The 13,642-nt window shown below is 45.8% G+C and overlaps 1 protein-coding gene across 4 annotated transcripts in view; it reads right to left on the bottom strand.

The window, feature by feature from the left end:
- BRD4 (bromodomain containing 4) overlaps positions 1–6,679 on the bottom strand; it is a 71,189-nt gene extending 64,510 nt beyond the window's left edge. For 3 of the 4 annotated variants that reach the window (XM_075577284.1, XM_075577287.1, XM_075577288.1), the window contains exon 1: positions 6,417–6,549. The gene's annotated coding sequence lies outside the window, so the exon portion shown is untranslated. Of the gene's footprint in view, positions 1–6,416 lie in introns of all 4 variants that reach the window. The other variant, XM_075577285.1, reaches the window with a different exon arrangement.
- Positions 6,680–13,642: the final 6,963 nt, after the last annotated feature.

Raw genomic sequence — 13,642 nt, 5'->3', positions numbered from 1 at the left:
TTTTTGACCCTCTGAGGACACCGTAGCCGGAGAAGGAGCCCTGTCTCTTGCGAGCCACCATGCCTGCAGCGCGCGCAGATGCGTAAGTGCGGACGACGGCGCCATTGACCACGAGGATCGGAGGATCCAAGGCAGAGGCGCGGGGCGTTTTGTCAAGAAGGACTCTCCATTCCGGTAAATTTCGGGAGTACCAGAGGTGTAAGTGTGCCCTTATAGCACTCAATGCGTTTTAAAGATTGGGAGAATGTGAGTGTGCCCTTTTCCCATCTTATTTGTATGCATGTTCATTAAACTGTATCACGCTATGTTCTCTCTATGTATTCTTTAAGAGAAGTTAAGTGTGACCAGACACTCTCCTGCTGAAATTTATGTGCGTGATTTGTTCACTTACCACTTGGACACAATCACCAGTTATATTGGGTATTACTGGTTTATTTGTTATGTTGGTTGCACTCTATTGTGCTTTAATTTTTCACCACCATTTCCCACTTTATACATCCTTAGTAAGACGACACCTTTTACATAAAATACAGTTTCGGGCACAAACTCCATAAAAAAAAAGGACATTATCAAACTCGAAGAAGAGAAGTGACGCCAAATTAATGGAAATGGAAGGTCTGACTTGAGTAAAGTCTAAATTAGGTGTGTTTACATTAGGGGGGAAAATAGGCGTCTATGAGATGATATAACTATTAACAAATATATTCCGTCAATAATAATAATAGCTTGTTCTTGTATAGCGCTGCTAGTTTTACGTAGCGCTTTAAAGAGACATTTTGAAGGACACAGGTCCCTGCCCCGTGGGGCTTACAATCTATGTTTTTGGTGCCTGAGGCAACTAAAGGGAGATAAAGTGACTCGCTCAAGGATCCGACACCGGGAATTGAACCAGCTCCCCCTGCTTCAGTACCAGAGTCAGTGTCTTTACTCACTGAGCCGCTCCTTCTCTCTCAATACAAATGGATTTCAAGGAAACTTTTAATTCATGCTGTACAAATAACGCTTTGAAATTGGGGGGGGAGGAGATTTCGCCAGCAAAAAGGTCATTGAAGTAAGGAGGTCAAAAATGTGGAATCTACTATCCATGGAGACTGTGATGGCAGAGACATATATTTAAGAAAAGGTTACATATATTTTAAGAAAGGAAAAGGTATACAGGCATACCCCACATTAACGTACGCAATGGGTCAAGAGCATGTATGTAAAGCGAAAATGTACTTTAAGTGGAAAAAAGGTAGTGCTTCACTTAGATACTTCGGTAACAGGTAGGGAACCGATGTTGCTGTTCAGGACGTGCTGGCAGGTGCATGCGCGAGCTGCCGTTTGCCTATTGGGCAAGGGGAATCCGCGCGTCACTACTATGGCGGTCCGAAGGGCAGAATAAGTGTCCGTACTCGAAAAGCGAGCATTCGGACTCAGGGGTATGGTGCTATTGAAAACATGTCCTTACACGCCAGTGTACTTTAAGTGAGTGTCCTTAAACCAGGGTAGGCCTGTACAGGGATATTCCAAACGAATTAAACATAGAAAAGATGTTGATCCAGGAAGGCATCTATTTTTCCCCCTTAGGAGACCTAATTGGCTAATGTTTCACCGGATCAATATAAATATAGGAGCATCTTAGTCAACTAAATTTAACATTGGTTTTAACACGATAGACTGTGTATTTTTCTATGTAACTATACCAAGACGTACACAGTAATACACAGTAATAGACGCACAAGCTCACAGGGAGCCCGCCACGCACGCACAGAGCCCACCACCCATGGTTGCACAGGGAGCCAGGCGCACACGCACAAGCTCACAGGGAGCCCGCCGCACAGGCACACAAGGATCTCACCACACAGACACTCGAGGAGCCAGCCGCACAGACGCACAATGAACCCGTCACACATGCGGTGGCGCCTCTGACTTTATAAGAGAACTTATAAAGATAAGGAGTGAGAAGAGGTTTTTTTTGCCCTGTGCAGACTCCTGATCAGCACATCATACAAAAGGGAGCAGCCAGAGGAAAGCAAACCTAAAAATACTTGTAGGTGTTGGCATTGGGTAATTTCTCAATTACACAGATTTAACAGCTAAATATTTGACGTCCTTTACTTATTCTATAAATCTGACACCTTCACATTCAGCATCTACAGTAAGAAAGCAAATTAAAATGACAATATGAGCTGTTGCATGCAGAAGGTGCACTTAACAAGTAGAACATTATAAAACAAAATAGCCGTAAAAAAATATTTTTTTCTTGTAAAAATTCCATTTTCCCACTTAATTACAAAGTTCACTGTTAAATATAAAACTTAGGCTAACTCTTTTTTGCAGGGCCTCTTAGAGTCCCTGCTCCGAAGAGCTTATAATCTAATTGGTTGGAAGGAAGGACGTACAGACAGTAGGAGGGTGTTCTGGTAAGTCGTCTGCATGGGGCTAAGGTTTATGTATGCAGTGTAAAACTATCACTCAGAGTTACTCATATACTTCCATAAGCAGGTGTGTTTTGAGTTGGGCCTTAAAGTTGGATAGAGAGGGTGCTAGTCGGATATTGAGGGGGAAAGGCATTCCAGAGTTGCGGGGCAGTCGTGAGAAAGGTTTAAGGTGGGAGAGGGCTTCAGATACAAAAGGGGTAGAGAGAAGGCATCCTTGAGCAGAACGCAAGAGTCAGGATGGTGCATAGCGAGAAATTAGGGCTGAGATGTGGGGAGCAGAACAGTGTAAAGCTTTAAAAGTGAAAAGGAGAATTGAGTTTGTGATACAGAATTTGATAGGAAGCCAGGAGAGGGATTTCAGCAGGGGAGACAGATCGATTTCAGAAAGAGTAGAGTGATTCTGGGAGCAGTATTTAGGACATATTATGGGGAGACAGGTGAGATGCAGGAAGGCCGAACAGCAGGAGGTTACAGTAGTCGAGACGGGAGAGAATTAGGATCTGTGTTAGAGTTTTTGTAGTCGAGCAACAGAGTAGGGCCCCGTTTCTCTGCGTTTCGCTTCTCGGCGATCCGGCACTACCGAGAAGGGGTCCGCCATGTCTGCGCATGCGCAGAAGGGGTTGGAAAGACGTTAAATCGCCGGTAGACATAGCAACTGCTATGATACGCTTTTCGGCAGCAGCCTAGAACAGAACCCGCCATATGAGTGGGGGCCTACTGTACTGCGGAGGAAAAAGCGACAGGTTTTAGATACCTTTTGAATGTGAGAGGAGTCGAGTGTGACCCCTAGGCAGCGTGCTTGTGGCTAATGAGTGAATGAAAGTACTTCCAACAGTAATGTGGAAGGAGGAAATAGGGCCAGGTTTGGGAGGAAGTATGAGGAGCTCTGTTTTTGCCATGTTAAGTGTAAGAACAGTATTGTAATTATTACTGTTCTTAGAAAGGATGTTGACATTAAGTGCTTTCACGTTATTGTAAATCTTACATATTTTTGGACTTTGGGGTACAATTCTCACCTTTAAAAGTATATTGCAAATATACGTCAGACTTTTCTTCGATATGTTTCTCAGTTTAAAGGGTGGAGCCTCCATGGTATATTTCATTTATACAACAGGACTTTTATAGGGTAGTTCTCATTTATAGGACATACTTTCCATTGTATATTTCATCTATACACCAACTTTATATTATGTATTTTTTTCTAGCTGGAAACATGTTTAATAAGATTTTAAGTTAGAGTCCAAAAGCAATATCCAATCCAATAATACACAACAACAAATCTCAATATGTACACAACACTTGCTGAATGTTTAGGGGTGAGTAAACGGATCAGATGTAAAGACGGTCAGTCTGCTGCAACGATCCCAAAAATGAGGTGATTTGAGACATAGGTCCTTAGCAAATTCACAAGATCTGCCATATTTGAGATTCCCGGTAGAGATGTACCGGGTGCCTGGATGTCGCGGTCGTTCTCCTCACCCTCCACCGGCGGCAAGTCTCCTCCTGCCCTGCTCCTGTCGTTCTCCAAGAGGAGGACCAAGGGAGCAGAGCAGGACATTATTACCGGGTTCCAGCACCTGGGGCCGGTCCGGAAAATTTGGCCGGGTATCGGGTACATCACTAATTCCCGGGCAAAAAATATATTAACTATGGCTACATTTCTAGGACTGGAAAGGGCCGAAGGATTTGGACAGAGAAATTGGGGATTAGGGTGAAAGACTGAATTTCTATAAGAAATGTTTCAACAAGGAGTTTGCGATAAAAACAACTACTGTTCAGAGTAAACACACGCAGCATGTATACTCAGTGATGCATTTAAAATGTTAGTATAATTAATTTACATTTAGACATTCGATACACACGTACACGATAGCATATCTGTATATACAGATTTGGATGTAGACATCTTTGACAGGAGATACAAGTACATACACAGCCCCTGTAAACTCAGAACCCAAATCATGTATATTGTGTCAAAAAGAGCGCTACTAGGATTGTGACCTCGCGTATAGAACAAAAGACCAAAAATCCTAGTGCTATATCGAACTTGACATATTTTAAGTCAAAGTATTTTTAATTGCAGTTCTTGCCAAGCACCTGTGAAGGACCAGTCTATAAAAGACAGCGCTCCCTCCATTAGAGAGGTTATGAGAGCTCTTTGCAGGTGCAGCAATGGTAGGACCTACAGAGGGATAGTGGATAGTGAGTTGGTTGTAGGCTTAAAATACTTTGGCCAAAAAATTGCACTAGATGACCCTTGATTATGAGAAGGTATACAGCCAAGTATTTAACTATATATGTCAAGTAAATAAGGCACTAGGCCTTTTTTGTCACATATGCACACACACGTTTTGATCTAGGTGGTGTATTTATGCATATAATGAATTATATGAATAAAGGAAATGGTAGGTCTGATTTGAGGACAGGCTAAATTTGGCTTGTTTATATTAGAAATTACATTAGACGTCCAAATATTTATAAATATATTCAAAGTCAATACAAAGAACTTTAAAGGGAACGCAATTAACGCATAGTTACAAATATATTCCAAGTATGAGTGGGAGATAAAACATTTTGAGCTAGGTTTTAATAATATTATATATATATATATATATATATATATATATTAATATATATAGTCATTGGTATGGAGATTTGCACTCACGTATGTCAGAAGGCAGATGCTTGTCCCATAATGAAGGTATAGATATGTATTGACCAGAGAAATCCTGATAACAGAAGACAGCACATCGCAGTAACAATAAAAAAAAATGTGTATTGTGAACACAGGGCCGCCAACGTTTCGGTCCTCGTAGAGGAACCTTCCTCAGGGCAGTGAGGAATGTCCCTCTACGAGGACCAAAACGTTGGGGGCCCTGTGTTCACAATACACATTTTTTTGGATTATTACTGCTGTGTGCTGTCTTCTGTTATCAGGATTTCCCTGGTCACTACACACACACACACACACACACACACACACGGTCGACAAATCACCAAAAAATCTACTCGCCAAACAAAAAAATCTACTCGCCACCTAGTTCCACACGTGTGCTGCTTGGGCCAATAGGAGCTCGCCACGATGTTAAATCCACTCGCCCGGAGCGTGCAAATGTATAGGTTTGTCGAACACTGTTTATATATATATATATATATATACATACATACATACATACATACAACCACAGATACACGATGTGGTACTACACTTACTGTATCTGTACATATATAGTCCACAATAGTTTATATGTAGGTGTATAACACGCACATGTCTAAAATAAGACGTATATTTTAGCATATTATATACACATACACACACTAGATAGATCTGTCACCCTAGACCTATTTATGTAAATTGGGCATCTTCCCCCCGCCCCCTCCCCCCCATTACGGAGTTAGCGTAAACATGCCGATGACCAGGGATGTTACGCCAACAGTTACTCTAAAACCAACCCCCATCCGCACCAATTTTACGCCAACGGCGTAGAAACCCTCCCCGGCCATTTCCCCGATCCTGCGTCAGGAGCCCCTCCCACTCCCCCACGCAACTCGGAGTAACAACCACTTCCAGGGACATCTCTTAACCTAGCTGCACGTCAACGGCGTCGCTTTCGCCAGCACCATTTCCCCAGTCCCCCCCTACGCCAACGGCGTAAATCTTCCACAGATTAGCCCCCCACGGCTTTTACGTAAATTGCGTAGAGAATCGGGCCCCTCAGGAATTTCAGCTTGACGTAAATAACACAACCGTGTCCTCCCCTCCCCCTCCTCCTCCCCGGGCATTCCGACAGCGCCGACAACAAAACAGCACAACCCGTTAAGCAAATGACGTAACACGGCCAAGGCCTAGCCCCGATTTTACGTAAAGTGCGTAAACTAACCTCTCCCAGACAGCCTATACAGCCTCCAACAGCCTTACGCAAACTGCGTAACAACCCCCCTCCCCCAGGTTACGCAATGCGGGCCCACCCCACCCCCAGTGATTGCGCTCACCTGCGGGCTCCCCTTCGTGGGGGCGTGTCCCCTCCCCCGGTCGCGGAGAGATAGGGAGGCGCGGGGGGAGGGATCCGGTCGTTAGACAACGAGTGGGGGGGGGGAGGGGGCAGCCTACCGGTTACCGACCTCGAATTAATCCCGACGCAACGAGCGCGCGCTCCCTGGGCTCCTTCCTCACACAGCGCCGCCGCCTCCGTGACGTCATACGCACGGGTCGACGTTCTCGCGTTGGCCACGCCCCCTGCTTTTTCTATGGCTCATCGCTCTCTCTCTCCCCCCCCCCCCAGCCACAGAGCTTCGTTGAGGGGAGACACGCCCATTTAGAGGGGAAGGGGGAAAGCCACGCCCCCATAAAGACAGCTGGTTAGTGAGGCGCCGCGGTAATCACGCCCCTTACAGATAAGTCACGCCTCTTGTCCATAAATCCACGCCCCCTGCATTGTCCCTTTAACTCCTCTGGTGTTGGGGCAGGAAAAATCATCTCCTTTTAAATTGCATTGCATTCCTAAATCATATCATGTGATACGATACCGTGTTATATAATAATATATCATTTTATTGTATTAAATCATAGTGTAATATTATATAATACAATACCATAGTATATTATAATATATATACTGTTGTATTATTATTATTATTTAGAATGGGACGGAGTGTGCCTGTAAAAATCTTCTGTACATGTATATTGTAATTGTGAAGCGCTTTCAGTCACTTTGGGAGCAAAGCGCTATATAAAATAAAGTTATTACCGTATTTCCTCGATTCTAAGACGCACCACTGATTTAATAAAACATTTTGGGAAAAAAGAAACACCATTAATTGTGCAGAAAAATATATATACAGGCGGTCCTCGGTTATCCGACGCAATGCGTTACTCAAAATGGCGTCGGATAGCGAAGCGTCGTAAAGCGAAACCTGTTTTCCCATAGGAACACTGTTTAAATCAAACGTTCCATTCCTGAAGGCATTTTTAATGCTAAAATACACAGAAAATGTTACTCAAGCAATAAGATATGCAGCACACACATAGATTATGATGGAAACATTATATTTATTGATTCCAGAACTGTAAAATAAAACTATAAAAATAAAACTATGCTGTATTCTGTACAGAAATGTACACGAGCAAAAAAAAAACACATCAATTATTGGAGGAAGATGATGGGGGGGGGGATCTTCAACAGACAACGGACTTTTTGGAGGTGATGTAGGTGGAGTTGAAGGTTTCGGCCTCTTGAAGAACCTCTTCATTGAAGTCTGGACAGATCCTTTCCTTTTCTGCGTGTAGATCTCTCTATAGCAGCTGATTTGGTTAGACACCCCACGACTGACTGTTGAACTCCGTTCAATGTTAGGGTCATTGTCCTCAAATATGGCCAGTGCGCTATCAATGTGCTTGAATGCCGCAGCCAACATTTTGCTTGACAATGATTTACGTGGCTGTGCCACATCAGCAGATTGGTGGGCCTCCTCTTCAGCAATTTTTTGCTCTTCTAATTGCATGAGGTGCTCAACTCGTTAGAATGTGAGGCGAGCAACTCCTCAATATCCTCGGTTTCCACCTCCAAGTTGAGATCTCTGGCCATTTGCACAACAGTTTCTGTAACTTCTGCAACAGTCTCTGTAAGGCCTTGGACATCAGACACAAAATCAAGGCACAAATTACGCCAAACTCCATTTAAATTGGATTGTTTCACCTCATTCCATGCCTCTCCGATGTTTCTCATTGCATGGAGAATGTTGTAACCCTTCCAAAATTCTTTTAAGGTTGGACCACCTTCCACATCGGTTGCTCTGATGGCCTGTGCAAATGTTCGCCTAAGATAGTAGGCCTTGAAGGAAGCGATAACCCCCTGGTCCATCGGCTGTATCAATGAGGTGGTGTTGGGGGGCATGAACACCACCATGACGTTTGGATGATGGTCATCCAGGTACACGGGATGACCAGGAGCATTGTCCAGGAGCAGCAATGCTTTGAAATCGAGGTTCTGGTTCATGCAATATAATTGCACATCTGGAATAAATTGATGCTGGAACCAGTCCTCAAAAAGGCTCCCTGTTACCCATGCCTTACGGTTGGACTTCCAAATCACTGGAAGTGTGCTCTTTGCATAACCCTTGAATGCCCTAGGGTTTTCTGCATGATAAACAAGCAAAGGTTTTAGCTTGAAATCACCTGCAGCATTTGATCCAAGCAGAAGAGTCAGCCTGTCCTTTGCAACTTTAAACCCGGGCATAGATTTTTCCTCTTTTGCAATGTAGCTTCTACTGGGCATTTTCTTCCAGTAGAGCCCAGTCTCATCAACATTGAACACTTGACGTGCGCAATAGCCACCGTCCTCTATAATTTTGGCCAATGTAACAGGGAAGGTTTTAGCTGCCTCCTCATCCGCACTAGCAGCTTCCCCGGTCACTTTAATGTTATGCAAGTTTGCCCTCTCTTTAAACCGCATAAACCAGCCCTTACTTGCAGTGAACGTTTCCTCAGTGGTCCCTTCTCCATGCTGTTGCTTAATGTCCTCATACAGACTCAAAGCCTTGGCTTGAATTAAGGCTAAACTAATGGGCACATGACGCTGGGATTGATCTTCCAGCCATATGATGAGGAGTTTTTCTACCTCAGCAATATGCCCAGCACGTTGCCTTATTGTTGTACCTTGCATAGGTGCTGAGCCCTTGATCTGTTCCAAGATTCTTGCCTTGTCTTTGATTATTGTCACAATAGTTGTGCGAGGTATATCCAAGGCACGTCCAATTTCTGTGTTCGTCGCTCCTTTCTCAGAGCGCTTTATTATATTTTGCTTGGTCTCCAAAGTTATATATTTTCTATTCCTTTTTGGAGTAACAGTACTTTGCTTTTTGCTTTGATCAGCCATGGTTTAGGGCCTAAAATACACCACCAAACCTTCACACAGACTGTTCAGAATGATTTCCCTAGCCTGCAGCCGTCTGGTTGTTCATTTGTAGCAATTTTTTCAAGCGTCGTAAGAGCGTCGGATAAGCCGTTCGGGCGTCGTAAAACGGGCCATAGGGATGCATTGACAAGCGTCGGATAAGCCGTTCGTCGTAAAACGAAACGTCGTAAAACGAGGACCGCCTGTATATACACACACCTTCTGTATTCTATATAGTGTTGTGAATATAAAAATACAGATATATTTGTGTGTTACATATCTGTGACTCTCCCTCACTCTTTCGCACCCCATGATTCCTGCTCTTACCCGCACAGTCTGGTAGGGGCCCAGCCGGTCTCATAGTGTAGGCCCCTGGTGGTTGTGCTAGGTGCTGTGTGTTGTCTCTATGAGACCGGGCCGCCGGCCTCCTCCACCATGCTGAGCCCTGTGTGTACGCACAGACTGTCCACTGGGGGGTTGGGAGGAGAACGCGACACAGCACGTGCCCGACCTGCTGGCCACCGCAAAGAAAGCTGCCAGGGAATTGGACAGGACGGTGGGGTGAGAGGTGAGAGCTTGGCGATTAAGCCAATGAGGATGCAGAAGACATAGAGACAGGGAAGCGTGTCCAACCAAAGCAAAGGGAACAGAATGCAACAGCAGCACTGCCAACCAGGATCCGGGAGACAAATAGTAGAAGGCGTGGCAGCATCACATTAGCGGCCATGTTGGTACAGGAACCAGTTACAAATACCAGTATCCGTTTTTTAAAGTCATCGATTCTAGGACGCATCCCGATTTCAGACATGTCAAAATGTGAAAAATGGTGCGTCTTAGAATCGAGGAAACACAGTATTAATATTATACGTATTAATATCTCTGTGGAAGGGAGGACAATACCATTGTATGACAAAGATCACATCATGTTAAGACAAACTGAGAAAGTAGAAAGGAGGTCCCAGCCCCAATAATATACACACGATAACACCTATTCCGTTGTGTTAACCATACAGCAACCAATGGGTTAACTGTCTTTGAAAAGAACCCGATTTTTCTATGTCTCCTGTGAGGGTAACCTGGGTCATCATGGTGTCTGCATTAACAGGCCAGTAAAACAATGAACAGTAACATGTTCATAAGTAAAATGACTGATGACAGTGTACAGATGTACCAGATATTTGATCTGATCTGGCCATGGTATCTTCAAAGGGTGCATCATAAACATTTCTGGGTCCTCTCTGAGGAGAAGAGGTTCGCTATATTACTTATTAAAGATTCCCCATAATGTAAGATAATTAAAATCTGGTGCAATTCACAGTGATATAATATACAGACTTGTGACAAGCTAAAATACATATGCAAGAGGGTTGACGTTGCATATCTCAAATATTTGTTTCCTCCGTCAGAATTATACGTTGCGTTAGCACAAATTGTACTTATGCCTTCGGCAAAATCATACGAATGCAATGATGAGGGTATCATTATTCTATGGTTTAGACGGAGAGAGTTATAGGGTAGCCGGAGGGGACAGGAGATAGGTGGGCGCATGAAGGAAACTTTGCGCACCCCTGCCTTAAGGTTAGATGAAAGGAGATTTCACCAGCAACAAAGGAAAGGGTTTTTTTTTACAGTGAGGGCAGTTACAATGTGAAATTCATTACCCATGGAGACTGTGATGGCAGATACAATAGATATGTTAAAAAAAAAGGTTGGACACCTTTTTAGAAAGATACAGTATACAGGGATACATGTGGGAAGGATGTTGATCCAGGGAATAATCTGATTGCCAATATTTGGAGTCAGGAAGGAATTTATTTTCCCTTTATGAGATATCATTGGATGATATGTCATTGGGGTTTTTTGTTTGCCTTCCTCTGGATCAATATTCTGTTAGTACGGATATAGGATAAAGAATCTGTCATCTAAATCAGGGATGGGCAAACTTCCTGCGCTGCGCCCCCCTGCCTGCTCTCCCCTTGTGTTACGCCCTGCCTTACCTTTATTGCAGCGGAAAATGACGCCGCGGGGTCATGTCACATGAATAACGCCGCATTGGCATGGCGATGGGCGTCAAATGACGCTGCGGAGTCATGTGACGTCCTGTCACATGACCCCGTGGCGTAATTTGCCGGCGCGTTCCCATGGCAACGCGTGGCCCGAACCCGGCTCAATTGAGGTAAGTGAGTTACAGAGGCCTCGCACTGAAGAGCGCCGGGCATCTGTAACCACGGCGCCCCCCCCTCCCCAAAAAAATCTTGCGACTCTCAGTAAGCGCTCCCCTGATCTAAATGTAGCATACTGCTGCGGCCGAGTTTATTCGAGCATTTGCCCGGTCTCGGCCGCAGCAGTAACCAGGCGCGCGCCGGGATGTGCCGGGCGCGCGCCGAAGGCGCGGAGGAACGCCCTCCGATCGGGGCTTTCTCCCTCCCGCTGCCGGGTCCGCCGGGTCCCCCGGAACCTCCTGCTGCCGTCCCCCACATCGCGGGACACCAGGGCTCCCTTGGGGAGCCCTGGACGCGCGTGCAGGGGGCGCAGGCTCCCGATGACGCGTGACCGCGCGTCGGTGACGCGCGGCACGCTGAGGGCATGCGGCTAGCAAGCCGGGGCATCCCCCGGCTTGCGGAGCTAGCCGTGTGCAAATAAATCTGGTCGCCTCTGTAGGTTGATCTTGATGGACGTATGTCTTTTTTCAACTTCATCTTTTAAGTCACTATTGTGACGGTAGGGGTAAATATGGCTGCTGTTAATAAAGGTTAAGTCTGCCATTACCCCTACCTGTCGGTAATACATTAGTATTGTATTATATTTTATGTATATGTAGCCATGTATAAAAATGGTGTACAGCTCTTTCTCATGCTGGCAATAAAGCCTGGTAAGTATGTAGGATTGCCAGCATCAATCATGGAGGTTTGCCCTCACAACCTGGTGAGGTGTCATACAGTATGTACACAAGGGGAGTGGTAACATGCTCTGTCTCCACTGTTAGTGACACCAGAGGTGTGGCTGTTTTAATCAAGGGGTTCAGTTATGACTAAGTTCCGGAGGTCTGCAGCAGTTAAGGCTGTCAGATATAATTAATAAGCTGATCTACACTGTGTTCAGGGACCTGACACAGGTGGTGATCTCCCCTAGGGGAGAGGTGATCCAACACTATTAGGAGAGGAGGAACCTTCCTAAGGGAGTGCAGCAAAGAAATGAGCGGCTAAGCACGACCGCTGTGAGGGGCAGTCTGCCTGGAAAGATGACAATAAAGATGCCCAGTTTCACAAGACCCTTGCTGTGTGTGAGTGAAGTTCTTACACAGAAGGAGACACCCAGAAGGAGGCCCCCATCAGACACTTCTCCCTGCAGCCGCAGAGATCCTGATGGGGTGGAGGCGCTGCATCGTATGTGAGTAAGACTCTGATCACACTACCTCAGATGCCTGTCATGCTGATATCCCCACCAACCCAGCGAGAGACTCAGGAGTCCTGTAAGGCAGCAGGTGCACCACACACTATACATACATGTAATGGGGCGAGTAGACCACAGGGGCCAATGTGAGATTGGATGGGGGCCCGTAAAAACCGTTACATATATATATGTATGTCTTTACTTGGTTCCAGCACCTCAGGAATCAAGGGTTAATATGTTTGCAGGTGAACCATTGCAACTTGCTCTGTGACCTTTCCCTGTATCCTTGTTATGTTGCAGTTCCACCCACCAATCAGGGCCTGGGCATGTAGTCAGCACCTGGCCCTGAGTGTTGCAATATTATGGTTTAAGTGTATAAAAAGGTGGGGAGGGAGAGCCTTAGCAGACAGAGACTGCAGAGAGTAAGGCTACGTCCATAGAGGGGGGGAGCAGTGCTGAACATCGCTGACGCTGAAGCTGTGCGATTTCATGCACATGCAGGCGAGCCAGCGGGCGCGATTGGGAGGTTGGGGGAGGCGGGGCAGTGACGTCGCTGGGCCAATCGCCCGCAACGCACTGACCTCAACGTCACGGCGCCGACGTCACTGCGTCGTGACGTTGACGCTGCTTCGCGCTGATTGGATGTTTTCAGCCGACAGCGCGCTGAAAAACTGCTTGGCTGTCGGCTGAAAAATCCAACTCCTCAGCACGCCTGCGGACGCTCGCGTGAGCCCCATCTAAAGACATCCTAATTGAGGATGCAGGGGCTCAGTGCGGAGCGTTCGCACGGCTCAGCGCTGCTTGTCCTTCTATGGACGCAACCTTACAGAGGTGCTGCTGTGACAGGGAGAAACTGCAGTGTCCACTTCAGTGCTGGTCTCAGGCCTGTAAACCAGTCCTGTAGGCACTGGGCAAGAAGAGAGAACAGGGGAA

The sequence above is a fragment of the Ascaphus truei genome, chromosome 20 (assembly GCF_040206685.1).
Source record: "Ascaphus truei isolate aAscTru1 chromosome 20, aAscTru1.hap1, whole genome shotgun sequence".
Classification (NCBI taxonomy): Eukaryota; Metazoa; Chordata; class Amphibia; order Anura; family Ascaphidae; genus Ascaphus; species Ascaphus truei.
This window is presented reverse-complemented; position numbering and strand designations above follow the sequence as displayed.